Source organism: Poromitra crassiceps (assembly GCF_964638095.1).
Source record: "Poromitra crassiceps genome assembly, chromosome: 21".
In the NCBI taxonomy this organism is placed as follows: Eukaryota; Metazoa; Chordata; class Actinopteri; order Beryciformes; family Melamphaidae; genus Poromitra; species Poromitra crassiceps.
The window spans coordinates 15,723,213-15,735,712 of record NC_139638.1 but is presented as its reverse complement, the minus strand read 5'-3'; the positions used below and the strand labels follow the sequence as shown (position 1 = coordinate 15,735,712).

At 45.0% G+C, this 12,500-nt stretch overlaps 1 protein-coding gene across 4 annotated transcripts in view; it reads right to left on the bottom strand.

Moving 5' to 3' along the window:
* strbp (spermatid perinuclear RNA binding protein) overlaps nucleotides 1-12,500 on the bottom strand; it is a 186,460-nt gene that overhangs the window by 48,640 nt on the left and 125,320 nt on the right. The window lies entirely within an intron of this gene.

Here is a 12,500-nt window from a genome sequence, read left to right as displayed (position 1 = left end):
TGTGTGTGTGTGTGTGTGTGTGTGTGTGTGTGTGTGTGTGTGTGTGTGTGTGTGTGTGTGAGAGAGTGTGTGCTGGAAGGGTGTTTGTGTGTGTGTGTGTGTGTGTGTGTGTGTGTGTGTGTGTGTGTGCTGGAAGGGTGTGCATGTGTGTGGACAGGACATGTATCTTTTGTATGGGACAGAAATCAATTTTAAACTCTATGACAGCCTCCATCTAATGACACCGACCCTGGCATGCACGCACGCACACACACACACACACACACACACACACACACACACACACGCACACACACGCACACACACGCACGCACACACACACACACACACACACTGATCAGGAATTCATCAGAGCACCCCCATAACCACTCTGCCTGTCCTAATTCAATCAGACACTCTGGCTCTGGGAATTGCTGTCATCCCCTGGTTGTGCAGTTCCTCTCCTGCTCCTCCTTCTTACTCTCTCTGTACTCGCTGCAATTTGAAGGTCAAATAATGTGTCACAACTAGGGATGTTCATCAATTATCGAAAATCGATAATTGATCGTTAAGGATTGGAATCGATCCTGTGGCATTTGGATCGATTTTTTAATTATTATTATTATTATTTTTTTGACTACGTTTGGGTGGAATTCGTTCCTCCTCGCCCCACTCCATTGCACAGCCGACTAACGTGAGGTGGAGCTTCATATAGTCTCTAGTTTTCTGGCTGGGCACGGGCCTTTGTGCCAACAAAACTGTTTTAAACATGGGGAATTCACACCGGCATGCGCCGGGGACAGCAGAGTGTTGGAGAGGAGACACATTGAAATAAAGAGTTAATTGAGGAGAACACGTTGTCTTTCGTATTTTCTGCCATAGGCATTCATTTTGTAAAAAAAAAAATGAAAATTGAAAATGTTCTAAGTATTAATATGATCGATAATTAGTCGTTAATCTTCACCGATTATCGATTTTGGAAAATTTTCCAAATGAACATCCCTAGTCACAACGTACCATTAAATGTAAGCATTGTGATGCCCCGGCCTGCAAGTCATTACATCCAGGTGTAAGTAGGTAATGTGCTGGTTTGGTCCAGACCCCAAATCACATCATTTGTATATTTTTCAAAATGAAACGGAAAAATTAGCCAATGACCAAAATCGTGACTCATATTTGGAATATCTGTCAATATAATGTGAACCTGATGTTTCTTTCATATGGTGCAGGCCTACACAGAAGAGCTGATCCAGAGATGAATGAGAGAGGGGAGCAGGTGCACCTGCAGCGTGGGGGACTGGTGCTGTGGGGTTAGTGCAGCACAGATGGGTCTCTCTCTGTGTTTATGTGCATTCAGAAGAAACCATTATATTATATTGTACTACAACTGTCTACATCTGTCTTTTTATGTGCCACACTATTTCAATGGCTGTTTGTTTCTGTGCATTATATTAACCCATTGATACTTGATGCAGCATTTGTGTGTGTATCCCTTTAAGACCGTGAACCGCGTGACGCGGTTCACGGTCTTAAAGGGATACACACACAAATGAGGGATATACACGCAAATGCTGCATCAGGTATCAATGGCAGTTCTAGGTGCAAAACGAATTTCTGAGAAATGTGACAAGTGTGGACTAATCTCATTGAAATGTCAAAGTGAAAGGATGGGGGAATAATGATGATGGGGGAACAGATATCAGGGTAACCTTTTATACACATAATTATGAGTGTATTATAATCATCAGTGCTGTGCATGAACACGTTAACAGAGCACAGCGGAACACTTACTTTTACATTGTGGCTGACTTGACGCTCGTGCGCAGGCTGCACAGAAACCACACCACGCCACCACATCAGAAAACACCAGCCAGAGTCAGTGAATGTGCTCGAAATTAGAGTGCAAAAGGTATTCATAAAAGTGACTATATCTTGAAAAGTAAAAAAAAACGGCAGAAAACCCTTGAAAGTGCACTTTTTTCAGAGGCTGTCATTTCATAATGGAACTGTCTAGAAACAAAATTTCTTCTTTGGAAGAAGCAGGAGTGTTCAATGTTTCATTAAAGTCCAGCCCTGTCAATATAGCCCTAATAGAAAAAATTCTATAGCTGTTTTCAACTGAATGGAAGTGAATCTGGCACAGGCTCCAGACAATTTTACTGAAGCGCTGTGGCACTCAATGTGTTAATGTGTGAGCTGAACTCTGAGCTAGCTCTTGTGACGTGTGAACTGATCATCCCTATAGAGTATTATACAAAAACATCACATCATTTGCTACATGACACACTGAAAATACTCTGTGTAAAATGTATAGCTAATAATGTCATAACAGTCATACCAGATTCATAATGAATGACAATGCTTTACCATGCTTGCTTACCATATGGCTGACAACAACAATGCTGCTTCTTCTGCTTTCTATGAAGTCTGTGTTTCTGCTTTCTATGAAGTCTGTGTGCTTTCTATGAAGTCTGTGTTTCTGCTTTCTATGAAGTCTGTGTGCTTTTAGATGAATACAGCTCTACTGTTTCAAGTGACTGCAGCTTTGATGTCTCATCCTCTGTCTCTCTTTTTTACACACAGTCTTCATCTCTCTTTCTCCTTCTGCCAAATTCTACTTCCTGTCTCTCTTTTACACGCTGTCTTCATCTCTCTTATGATGCTGTCTCTCTCCCTCGGCCAAACTCCACTTCCTCTCTGTGTCTCAGTCTCCTTTCTGCTCTCTCTTCTGTGATAGCAAATTATTGATTGAGTGCTTATTGATTGATTGCTTATGAACTATGGCCCTTCTAAGATGTATTTTGTGAACTATGTTCTTCATCATTGCAGAATATTCCACAGGGAGAACATGTATCTTGCTTTGGGTGGGTAGACGTGGATTGTTTTGTCTTGTGAACATCAGATTGACTACTGACGTCATGGAAGCGTGATTTCTAACCCCACATAAGATAGGCAATAACCACGCCCTGTGCCCGCCTACGCAGCAGTCAAGCGCCGGGATTGGCCAGGAGCAAGTCTTGTGTTCTTCTTTTGACAGCTGCAATCTCCCACACCACAAACACTGGAGGGCACGCAGCCCAGCGATTTCATGAACCAACTGAATAACTCTTGAGAACGGACAGCGATTTCAGCGGACATTGAGAGCGGACATTGAAATGAATTATGGTCGCATAATAATTGTAATCTACACAATGTACACAATCTACAAAAACATGCATGTGTTCACGTTCACGTATCGTTCATTTCCTCATATAATATAATGTATCATATCGTTAATTTCAAGCTCAATTCTTACCCAGAGAAAAGGTATAGTATAAACGGTGTTGTGTTCACAGCTCATATAATATGTATCATATTGTTAATTTCCTCATAATATAATGTATCATATCGTTAATGTCAAGCTCAATTCTTACCCAGAGAAAAGGTATAGCACTGTATAAATGTAACAAGCAATAGTTTTTTAAACATCTTTATTTTAAAAGATGAATAAACCCAGGTGCTTTAGTCCCAAGCTTCAACAAGCAGACTTTTTATCTAAAAAATCAAATACAATAATAAAATACAGTCCAGTTTTTTCTTCTACATTTTTCCCAAGTCCAGCTGGGAATCCCTCTTCCAGTCCCAACAAAAAAACTACAAAAATAATCATATAAAACAATATAAAACCATAGATAAAGTTGTACACACCACAACCAATAAAATCAATAATAAATTATAAATAGCAATAAAGTAAAACACCAATAGCCTATACAAAACATGCAATAAAACCATAGATAAAAAGTTGAACACACCACAACCAATAAAGCTATAATTAAAATAAATTATATGCAAACATGCATCATAAAACCTAGATAAAACTGTTGGGAATGGGAATGGAATAGACCAGTGTCTCTGGAATGGACAGGTCACAGCATCCATCTCTGGGGAGAGGGGAGAGGTAAATAGTGAGGAAATAGTCTCAGTTAAAACATTGTTAATTTACCCTTTTACCGAAATCATGTTGTAGCGGCACGCTGAGCTGCATGCAGGCTGAAGCCTTGTCAGTCTGCTTGTCACGCACCAGGAGCTTGTCAAGTAATCACCGTCCCATTGGCTCACGTGAGCGGCCAATCCCGGCGCTTGACTGCTGCGTAGGCGGGCACAGGGCGTGGTTATTGCCTATCTTATGTGGGGTTAGAAATCACGCGTCATGGAAATATACTGAGTTGGAGAGAGGTTGTATGAAGTGGAAAAGTACTGCCCTCCTAAGGTGGGGGGCAGGCGCCATAGTTTCAGTATATGATGAGTTGTAACAATGACTCGTGGCTCTTATCTGACAACGTGGTCGGGAAGAGACCCTCTGTGCACAGATATTAATGTAGAATAAAACCTCCTAAATACACTTGAAACGGGTATCTCATTATTGATGGATCAGCAGGGCATTTCAGAAATTTTTCCATCACACTTCTTTCATCACAAATATAATCTTATTAGAATGTGAGGAAGGTTCTTAGTTAACATCAGGATCTGAATCAGAGGGACGAGGATCACTTTTAATCACTGGATGCTCTCTCAGGAGTGCACTGGGGAGTTTGAGGAGCTGCAAAGTAGACCTGCTCTGTACGCTTATCTCCACGGCACACTTTGCCTTTATTCACTGCACACATACATACATACATATCTCTGTACAAAGATAGCCACACAGCCAGACCTGGCAACCCACACGTGCACACACACATATCTCTGCACAAAGATAGCCACACACAGCCAGACCTGGCAACCCACACGTGCACACACATACATATCTCTGCACAAAGATAGCCACACACAGCCAGACCTGGCAACCCACACGTGTACACATACATATCTCTGCACAAAGATAGCCACACAGCCAGACCTGGCAACCCACACGTGCACACATACATATCTCTGCACAAAGATAGCCACACACAGCCAGACCTGGCAACCCACGCGTACACACATACATATCTCTGCACAAAGATAGCCACACACAGCCAGACCTGGCAACCCACACGTGCACACATACATATCTCTGCACAAAGATAGCCACACACAGCCAGACCTGGCAACCCACACGTGCACACACACACATATCTCTGCACAAAGATAGCCACACACAGCCAGACCTGGCAACCCACACGTGCACACACATACATATCTCTGCACAAAGATAGCCACACATAGCCAGACCTGGCAACCCACATGTGCACACACACATATCTCTGCACAAAGATAGCCACACACAGCCAGACCTGGCAACCCACACGTGCACACATACATATCTCTGCACAAAGATAGCCACACACAGCCAGACCTGGCAACCCACACGTGCACAGATACATATCTCTGCACAAAGATAGCCACACACAGCCAGACCTGGCAACCCACACGTGCACAGATACATATCTCTGCACAAAGATAGCCACACACAGCCAGACCTGGCAACCCACACATGCACACATACATATCTCTGCACAAAGATAGCCACACACAGCCAGACCTGGCAACCCACACGTGCACAGATACATATCTCTGCACAAAGATAGCCACACACAGCCAGACCTGGCAACCCACACGTGCACAGATACATATCTCTGCACAAAGATAGCCACACACAGCCAGACCTGGCAACCCACACATGCACACATACATATCTCTGCACAAAGATAGCCACACACAGCCAGACCTGGCAACCCACACGTGCACAGATACATATCTCTGCACAAAGATAGCCACACACAGCCAGACCTGGCAACCCACACATGCACACATACATATCTCTGCACAAAGATAGCCACACAGCCAGACCTGGCAACCCACACGTGCACACATACATATCTCTGCACAAAGATAGCCACACAGCCAGACCTGGCAACCCACACGTGCACAGATACATATCTCTGCACAAAGATAGCCACACACAGCCAGACCTGGCAACCCACACATACATATCTCTGCACAAATATAGCCACACAGCCAGACCTGGCAACCCACACATACATATCTCTGCACAAATATAGCCACACAGCCAGACCTGGCAACCCACACATACATATCTCTGCACAAATATAGCCACACAGCCAGACCTGGCAACCCACACATGTGCGCATACACAGTCATACCCCGCTGGCTTCCCACCCACAAACACGGCCGATTGTGTCTGTAGGAACGTCTGAGCAAGCCAGAACCTGGGTCTCCACAGTGGTACAGTAGGTGAGTACTGTGACCTCTACACCAGCCATTTCCTAAGTGAACTGCTGACACTCTGCAGCACCAGAGCGAGCCACAAACAGCCATGACAACAATGGAGGACACTGCTGCCAAGGGTTGGAGGTGTCATTCCCACGGGCGTCCAGCTGGGACTCCCGAGCAGTGTGGAATGAGCTCAGGTCAGGTGCTGGATCTTAAAACAATGCTCCAACATAAATCTATGGCGTGACAGATCTGCTTGGCTACTGCAGGTACAGTACTGTTGGAAACTGTGCACTTCATTAGTGTTATGGGACATTAAGTCAACAATATAGAGAGGCAAAGTGGAACGTCACTTCCTGCTTCAGCACTGTACCACAGATTTTCATCCGCCATTTATTTTCCCATAGACATTTCGTAAAATGCTTATAAAAATTGTACTTCGTCGAACCAAACGGTTCAGCTAACGCTATAATCGGGAGAGACCATAGAACATTTCACTCGGACCAAAACTTTAAAAAAACAACATCGAAAAAATATTTTCTTTAAACCCGCATTTTTTTTAACGTTTTGGTCTGAGTGAAATGTTATGCGAGCTCTCCTGTTTCTAAATATATCTGTATCGTCTGGTTTGAACCAGTAAAACTATTTTTATACGCATTTTACGAAATGTGCATGGGAAAATAAATGGCGGATGAAAATCTCTGGTACAGTGCTGAAGCAGGAAGTAGGCGGTCACTTTGCTGCTCTATTAGAAAGGCAAAGTGTCCTGCTACCATATAGACACAAACATGCCACTATCTTATCTAGTGGGAAAAGCCCTGCATCACTTATCCTGCTATCCTTACGATCGCCTGTGATCCATTTTCATTGTGTGCAGTTATTTTGTTTACCTTCTATTTGAAGACTAAACATATTGTGTGTATATCATCTGCGTATGTGTGTGCATATATGTGCTAGACTATATATAATACAGTATGTGTGTGTGGGTGTGTGTATCTAGAAGTGTGTGTCTGCTCAGAGCAGTGTTTAACAGGCTGACAGTTGCAGGTTTTATGAGCCGTTGCTAATGGGAGCTTCCCCAGCCATAAACCGCAAGGAGAGGAGTGTGTGTGTGTGTGTGTGTGTGTGTGTGTGTGTGTGTGTGTGTGTGTGTGTGTGTGTGTGTGTGTGAGGTGTGTGAGGAGTGTGTGTGTGTGTGTGTGTGTGTGTGTGTGTGTGTGTGTGTGTGTGTGTGTGTGTATGCGTGTGTGTGTGTGTGGGAGGCTGGGAGTTGTTTCCCAGCTCCCTGATCACCATGTAAATCATTGTAGTTAAGGCCTCTACACCACAACACCCGTCTGTGCCCAGATACTCTCATGCTGCAGCCATTTACTGTACTAATAGTAACACTTAAAGTCGAGCTGAAGCCAAAAATGACTTTTCTTTTCTTTGAGTTCAAATACCTGGGTATGCAGTGCACCTATTTAATAATGTATGCCAAAAAAAAAATCACAACAATCTTTAGTTTTTCACACTTTTTCACATCAATCACACACTGCAGCCAGTGTGTGATAGACTTCCTGTAGGCTTCTTTGCCTTGATTATGGGCGAGGCAATTGTCAAGTTTCAAGTTTAGACTCTTTTAAGAACTGTATTGGTCCAACTGCTAACATTGTTCTGGATGGATGGAGTCCAGTAAATGTGAAACATCAACTGTTTCATCAATGGAGACATTTAGCAAAAGCTCTGATGACAGACAGCGAAATCCCTGGAGAGACATTACTCAGCACCTAGAAACAATGCATCTATAGCCCATTTCCACCGGCCCTGCCCGGCCCGGCTCCACTAGCTTTGTGGCATCATTCCAACCAGTCAAAAACCAGGACAGCCCGGGTTGAGTCGGGTTTTAGTCGTGCTGCTTTTGGTGCCTGCTCTGTTGAGGTTCCAGCCCTGTGGACCCGGTACCATACGGTGACGTGAAAACACTGCAGACGACTGATTGGTCAGGCAGAATCATGTTTACTGTATCTACCGGTACTGTCAATGCTGGACACCAGTGTAGTGGCACTTACCTTCGCTTCTGTTATTTCCATCAGTCTAAGGGGACATTCACACCTAAAGCGCTTTTTTCAGTCAGAACGCTATGAAAATCATGTTGAGAGCGCTTCCATTGTGCACAAAACACAGCGCACGGAGCGTTTTTTTTGCGATTCATTTTGTTTCCCCTCTGCGTGCACTAGAGTTGAGCACACAACGACCACACGGACGGTAGCCAGCTGGTTTTGTCTGTTTGATGTTGTTCACTGTCAACATGAAAGCCATATTATTGCCAATTTTGGCAGCAGCGGAGGTTGAAAATCCCTCAGGAGGAGAAAAGGTAGGAGGAGAGGAAAAGACGAGCAGGGCGCTTTTCCTCTAAAGTTCAACTTTTTTCAGCTTAAAAACGCCCACAGCGCTCCTCCAAAAACAACAAGACGCCACCAGCGCTGAAACTCCAGGAGGACGTCTAGCGCGTCCTTACATAGAGAATGAATTGCAGAAAGACGCTGGCAGCCACAAAAGCGCTTTGGGTGTGAATGTCCCCATACTCTTTTGTCTTGCTGCCTTCGGCTCTGGTGAAATAACATCGATCTCCTTGCTCGGCTTTAACATGACGGTGGTTTTCAATTGTTTTGAGAGAGAAAAGTCAGCTGTCGGGAAGCCCTTTGTAGTTGTGTGTTACTTCTACGGCTCCGCTAGGCCGGAGGTGGGGCCTTTCCTGGTGAGTGGCCCAGGCTGGTCTCCTCTTCTCCCCCGTAGCGTAGTAACCCCCGTCCCCCACGCAGCGGGAAAGAAATAATTTCCGGTCTTCCAGAGAGTGAGTGTCCTCCTCCAGTTACTGTCCAAAACACTGCTTATAAATATTATAATAGAGGAACCAGCTCTGAATGAAGTGCAGGAAAGGAGAGCAGGTGTTATGGAACGGGGTTATATGATCCTTTAGTTTGGATGTGAGCTTCTCAAGGTTGGAGTGGTCCGTTATCACATTGAATCAGTGGTTGATTGATCACTTTGTTCTGTCTCTCCAGGTGAGTAATATGGGTTTCTTGGCGACGGTCAATGCAATGAAGATGAATGAGATGCTGAGGTGAAGGATCTCAGATAGCTTTCCTATTATCCTCTTCAAATCCTGATTACTGCCATCGCCAGAGGAGAGGCTGTGGCACAACGGACCGCCATGACATTAATGAGAAACCGAGCGCTCTTCACACACACACACACACACACACACACACACACACACACACACACACACAATCTGTTGGAGACAGCTGTGATCGTCCTTGAGTCCGCCCTGACCGCCACACAGCCAGAGGTCGACAGCACAATATGTTCTCCTCGACGAGCGTGTGTGTGTGTGTGTGTGTGTGTGAGAGCCTGTGTGTGTGTGTGTGTGTGTGTGTGTGTGTGTGTGTGTGTGTGTGTGTGTGTGTGTGAGCCTGTGTGTGTGGAAATAAATCATAAATGACTCTACGACCACAAAGGATCTCTATCCAGATGCTCGTGACAATCCCAAGTCTCCCTGACACAATCAGACCGTGTTTAATTTCTGCACCTCGACCTGAATCTGAACCCACGAGATCAGATCACTGAAGCCAAGTTCAACTGCTACTGTGTCAAGTAGTCTCATTTTGGGTTGTTTTTTTTTTATATTTTTTTTTCCTTCTGATTTTCGCCACGTTTTTTCTCCCTAATTATACCTGCTGTCCCTGTTGGGGCACGAACCTGCAACCTTGGTGTTGGTATAGAAGGCACTAGTTGGAATGGACACCCTATATCATTCTCAAATTCATTTTGATAGCATAGTTTAATGGCTGCATAAAAATGAGAGCAACGCCTAGAAAAGTGGCTTATATGTTTCTTTCTGTGTGTTGTTGGGTCTGGGTACAACCTGAAGGTGTTCATGGACTTTCCTTCTACTAGTTAGTGACATTAAGTCCATCAAGATCTGTTATCAAAAGCTTTTGAATGAACTCTTCTTCTACATTACATTACGTCATTTGGCAGACGCTTTTATCCAAAGCGACTTACAATAACACATTTTTTGTCAGCAATAGAGCGATCCACTATGGAGCACAGTCTATGATAACTACAACTTCTGAAGGAACAGTGGTACAACTTTAGGTTAGTTTTTTTTTTTTTTTTTTTACTCATTGAGTGCCATGGACGTCTTTCGACGTCCAATTAAATAGTGACGTAGAGTGCCAAGGACGTCTTTCGACGTCCAATGCGTTTTTTGACGGTGGGACGTCGATCAAAGCCTTCTGCATCTCCTGTACAAATATTGTAGCTATTGGAGGTCTATAACCTATTTTACAAACCCATTAGGTGGCGACAGTGCTCTCCAGATTAGAGACAGGTCCTGAGAAACAGGAGGAAAAAGCTGTGATCAAAGAGAAACCGATGCATGCTGCAGCCAGAGCCATATACAGTAGATTGCTCTGGCTGGAGTTAACGTTGGCTGCGCGAACAGGAGTCAATCCGCGCACACAACTGAGCCCCTCTGTCTCTGTCTGTCTGTCTGTATAGTTTCTCCACACGATTAGCCACCAGAAAAGCAGCACCGACGCCGAACCATTCAGCAGTCCGGTTTGGCTCTTCTCTATCGCGCTGGGAGCCGCCCGGCACACACAAACGGAGCACTCCGAAAATAGAGTGGGTGCGTGAGGCTGTGTAGTGTGGGGAGGAGTTTGCAGCTGAGGAGGGGAGGGGGGGAGAGGGGGGTGGGGCACGCAGGGCATCACACAACTACACCACGTCACTACATCAGAAAATATTATCTTCAGACTCAGTGAATGTGCTTGAAATGCTGCATTTCACAAAAGGCGGAATATCTCAGCTAATAATTTGAAACGCCTGTATTTGCTCAAAACGACCTATCTTCTCCGGCTCATAACTAAAGAACGGAAAATGGCATCAATAAACTTTTTTTTGCTGATGATACAATAGAGCCAGCTCGTTCTTTGTGCGTGTTCGCTGTTTACATAGTAATATCACACAATATTCTGTGGGCCTCGAGAAATCACTGAAAACGCTCTGAAAACTCTGGCACTCCGTTCTCCAAAAGTGGCTGGCACTCAATGAGTTAATAAGGAAAGAGAGAGAACGAAGTTAGATCAAGAAGGGCCCAGATGGAGCCTGAAAAGGTGTGTGTTTAGTCTTTTCCGAAAGATCGGCAGTGATTCGGCCGTCCTGACCGAAGGTGGAAGCTCGTTCCACCATTGAGGTGCCAGGGACGAGAAGAGTCGCGAACGGGATGAGCGACTTTTGAGCCCCCGTAGCGAAGGAGGGGCGAGGCGACCTGCACTGGTGGAGGAGCGAAGGGAGCGCTGAGAGGTTTGGAACCTGACCATGGATTGCAGGTACAGGGGAGCTGACTGGTGTACAGCCCTGTAGGCCAGAACCAGTGTCTTGAATTTGATGCGGGCCGAGATGGGAAGCCAGTGGAGCTCCTGGAAGAGGGGAGTGACGTGAGAGAATTTGGGTTGGTTGAATACCAGACGGTATTCTAAAGTGTGCAGAAGGGCTCAGTTTACCCCAGACAGCTCTGAAGCCATCTGACCTAGTCTACTTAATTAGCCTCATTATCCAGCTCACCGCTGTCTGACCACAAGACCAGACATCCAAACCACCTGGGACTGTCTGTCACTGTGTCTGTCACTGTGTGGGGACGGACTGTCACTGTGTCACTGTGTGGGGACTGGAAAATAAACTCAAATAAATCAAATAAACATGAGTGGAATATGAAATATATAGAATCAGTAATACAGCGTAACGGACAATTTCACTGTGTGATATTGTTAGAAAAATCCCTTCAACTAGCAAGCAGTCTGAGATGCACACAAACTGTGAATATCAGCTGTCTACAAGCAACCACTGTGTGTGTGTGTGTGTGTGTGTGTGTGTGTGTGTGTGTGTGTGTGTGTGGGTACACATGTGTGTGTCTGTGTCTGTGTGTGTGTGTGTGTGTGCGTGTGTGCGTGTGTGTGTACTTTCATGTCCGATCCTTGCATAGTGCTTTTAGACCACACACTCGCCAATTACGTTCCATTTCACGCTCCAGTGAGGTCGACCAGCAGGCAGGCCCATGTTGCATAAACACATTACACACTGTGTACTACACACACACACACACACGCACACACACACACACACACACACACACACATAAACAAACGGACGCACACAAACGCACAAACACGCACACACACACTCATTTCAGTTGAAGGTGTACTGTGTCGGCAGACTCGGCACGCACGCTGCCTCTAGTGGAGAAGCAGCACAACAACACAATGGCTCTCCTCTCCTCC